Source organism: Amphimedon queenslandica, unplaced genomic scaffold (genome assembly GCF_000090795.2).
Source record: "Amphimedon queenslandica unplaced genomic scaffold, v1.1 AMPQUscaffold_11776, whole genome shotgun sequence".
Classification (NCBI taxonomy): Eukaryota; Metazoa; Porifera; class Demospongiae; order Haplosclerida; family Niphatidae; genus Amphimedon; species Amphimedon queenslandica.
This window is the reverse complement of record NW_003547982.1, coordinates 4,644-8,992: the sequence shown is the minus strand read 5'-3', so window position 1 is coordinate 8,992 and position 4,349 is coordinate 4,644.

The window sequence follows — 4,349 nt, the reverse complement described above, 5'->3', positions numbered from 1 at the left end:
TGAAGGTCTCTCTACCTTCTAATGCTTCTAGAGAAGTCTTTAGACAGTATCTCTATGTTTTTTCACTGTTAGAAAGCTCATAACTTTGTCCCATGTGCAAGCTGCCATCTTGTTTGCCGTGACCACACCCACTTACGTAGCGTGGGCGGATGGTTGCTAAGGCTTGTTATTTCTCCAATACAACATGTATAGAAGAAATGTAAGTGTGGACATACAAATATATATACTATGTCCCAGTTCAGTTTGGGACGGAAGTGGAAGCAGCTGCGAAATGTAGTTACGTCACAAAAATGACGTATTTTAATTATATTCATAGAAGCATGGCGGCTGTGTTGTTTCACTCTTAAAACAGTCTTGCTGTTGCTGATAAGCAGTACAATAGCTGCTGGAGCCTACTAGTCTTCATAATGGCCATTATTATCAAAAGATCTGGCTCTGTTAGCTTTTTAAAAGAAGAATTATCAGTTTGGGCGCTCGACCACATGTTCTTATGTAAACTATGACGTAGATAAATTGTCATAAAACGTCATTTTGGTATGCCATTGGGTTTATAGGGAGAACCCGGTTCTCAGGGTTCCCAAGGGCTGAGAGACCCAAAATTTCACAGATTTTGATGGACTTTGGCGACTAAGAACCTGTAAAAGTTTCATCCTTATCCCACATTCCTATAGAAAGTTATTCCAGTTTTTCTTGTCCCAAACTCAACTGGGATATATCTTATATATATATCGCACGTGGGTGAAATCAATTATAGGAACGACCTGGGGGCTTCGCCCCCAGGTCGTAAAAAAGTGGACTGAACAAAAATGGTCGTTTTGCTGATTTTTGACTTTCCTCTTAGACAAGGTGTAGAGCCACGCTAGTGGTACCAATGGAGTCCTCTGGTCAAGATAAGGTCCTCTAAGAAGTCTGGTAAGCATAGGAGCTCGTTTTCCCGGTATAGCAAAGCTGCAAAAGTCGTGGCAGCCATATTGTTTTGGGGTGAATCCTACTTAGTAACGCTACCGCGTTACTAATATAATTAAATCGACTTTAAAAAGTAATTACACTTGTACTTAAGTACATCAAAGTACTTGTATTTATACTTAAGTACTTTTGTCAATAGCTATCATGTACTTGTACTTATACTTAAGTATTTTGTAAATGTACTTGGATTTTACTTAAGTACTTTTCAAAGTACTTCGCCCCAACCCTGGTTTAAAATCATAACAATGGCTGCCATCTTGAAAAACCAACCTCAATCTATCAATATCTATCAATATCTATCAATAGATAGATAGATAGCATGACCGTGAAAACAATTTAGGAACGACCTGGGGGCATTCCCAAAAACCCACAAAAGCTCTTTTTTCAGGTACATGTACATGTATTTAAACTTGTTTTTGTACCACCTCAGTTCTTTCACAGTTCAAGCACGCATATTTACATTAACATTATAAGGCTGCTCACTTTGGCACAATACTAGGAACGTTATTAGCAGTACAATCTTTTATTTTTTAAAATAATCATGATTTTACAATGATATTTTACACTAATAGACAATAGGTAGGTCTAAGATCTTCAGTCTAGCAGGATGAGAGACAGGATTGACCTCAGGCTCAGGAATAGATTGTCTTTCACGTTACCTATTAAAATATAATAATAATAAAGTTCCGACAAAGTAGCAACTATACCTGATTTCTTGTTCATCAATGAACTAGAGAGCAGTGAAGACCCCAGTTATTCTTCAAAAAAGTGAAAAGACACATGTGTTTACGTTATTATTTTAATTAAAAAGTAACAGATAATCAAAATATTAGTGTGGGCAAGTGGGTGGGAAAGGAGAAACTATAAATTTAATTGGAGTGGCCTAATGAATAATATTAGTAATGCGGTAGCGTTACTAGTAGGATTCACCCCCAAACAAAATGGCTGCCATGACTTTTGCAGCCTTGCTATATTAAGTAGAGTAGCAAGGTTTTGCAGTTTACAATATCTCTGCTTTCTCTTTTGCACTGTTTGTTATACTTTATTTACACAAGTTTATACTAATTACATACTTGCACCACTAATTGTTTCTTTAGCACTTAGCAGATGAGTTACCATATAGGGGGTATATTTCACGGGGATTTAATTTCACTGTTTTAAAAAATTTGTGAAAATTGTTATCTATGAAAATTATTTTTTATCATACTAATAATGGTCAGTAGAAGAACATCACAAAAATTTTTTTTGTGAATAGGTTGAAAGGCAATTTTTGTGAATATTTTCCCTGGGAAATATACCCCCTATATGGTATTTTGTTACAAAATGTGAATGAAATGAATTGATTCTTAGTTAGTCTGGCCCCATCTCTTCATTGCGTGGGGGTGGCGCAGTAGAGTCTGGTGACACTGCTACAGAATTTGTTACACTAAGCACAGGTTTGGGTGCACCAATCAGATTATTACACTCACATGGAAGTAACTTTGTCATGTGACCTACCGTATAGGGGTTATATTTCACTGAAAATAAATTTCGCGAATTTTGCATTTTCATTAAATTCGTGAAATTAAATTCCACAAAATATGCACAAAAGAGGTGTGGCACACTAGGGAAAATGGCTGCAGAAGGCAGGATTCGCGAAAATTTATACCAACAAATGGCAAATCTGAACAAATTCGCGAAATTTTATACCAACAAAATAAAACCCCTACACAGTATTCAAAATGGCTGCAAGTATGACTGACAAACCTGCTGTAGATACAATAAATGCTAGCAAAGGAACAAAAACTAACTGTAGATGAAGTAACAGAAGAATAAGAAGAATTCTCATGTTAAATTTGGTTAAAAAGTATACAGATTTTCTATTTTCCTCCCACAGATATTGTCCTTGAATTAACCATCCTTTTACTGCTGTAGCTCTTCTCACTTAAGGAGGCTTGCTTGTCAAGAAAAGCCTCAAAAAGAAAGGCAATCATGTGACAGCCATTTTTTATAACTAAAATGACTACTAATTATTGCATTCCTTTCTAAAACAAATTCTGAAGCAGTGTCACCAGACTCTTCTGCGCCACCGGGCCCCTGTGTAACAAAGGGGTGGAGCCAGATTAATTCTTAGTATACTTCTATACAAACTCAAATCAACATTCTCTTTATTTTCAAGTTCAGTTTGACACTATTACAATTTTTAGGAAAAATAGAAAGATGGCTGAAAGAAGGTAAAGTTGAGCTGAAGGTCACTCGTATCAATATGCATGGTGCACCTGGAGCTGGTAAAACGTGTTCACAACACCTCCTACTTAATGAGCCACCACCATCTTCTACTGATAGTACAGCAATAGCTTGTCGTGCTGTTCAAGCAACAAGAATATCAGTTGATGATAAAAATAAGAAGTGGGAGAGAGTTAAAAGGGAAGATTTTCTTAACCAGTTAGCATCTCATTTAGAGGAAGCACGAAATGAAACAAAACAGAAAGAAGCATCTATAAAAATGGATGAAAAAAGAAGGAATTTAGGTGTTGTACTTGATGCTTCAGATCTACCACTGAATGAAGCGGCCAAGAATATGGAAGTAATTATTAAAATTGCAAATGCCCTTGCAACTGGAAAGTCTCAAAAATTAACTTCAAATTGGGTTTATTTCATTGATTCTGGTGGTCAACCAGCATATCGAGAGTTGCTACCTCTTTTTACAAGAGCAGCTGCACTGAATATCATCACCATTGATCTTACCAAAGATCTTGATGAGAAGTGCAAGTTTCAATATCGTATCAGTCAATGCACATCTCCTATTAATACGAATCTGCAATATTCAAATCGTGGCATAATTCGCTCAACAATTAGCTCCGAAGCTATGTTGAATCTCATTGAGATTCCTTATGTTTCTCACATGCCCAAGCACTCTCATTATCTTATACTTGGTACACGTAAAGATGATGAGTCAGTAACTGAGAAAAAGCTGGAAGAAATGAATGAAAGTCTGATGAAAAGCTCCAATTTAGCTCTTAAAAACATCATTTGGAATATGCCTCAAGAATCGATTATATTTCCAGTTAATACGTTGCTCCCTGCTGGGTCTAAAGAAAGAGAAGAAGCTAGTGTAGAGCTTTGTACTGCGATTTCAAATTGCAATCTTGAAATGACAATTGAGTTGCCAATTCGACTTTTTATTTTTGAAATTTCACTACAGATAGAGGCTAAGTCAAAAGAAAGAAATTTCCTTACAAGAGAAGAAGTGAATAAAATTGGTAAGTCTCTCCGACTTGATGATGAATCAGATATCATTGAAGCTCTACAGTATTTACACAATGTCACTATCATTCTTTATTATCGTGACGTCCTGCCAGATTTGGTATTTGTTAATCCTAAACCAATTCTTGATGCCCTTT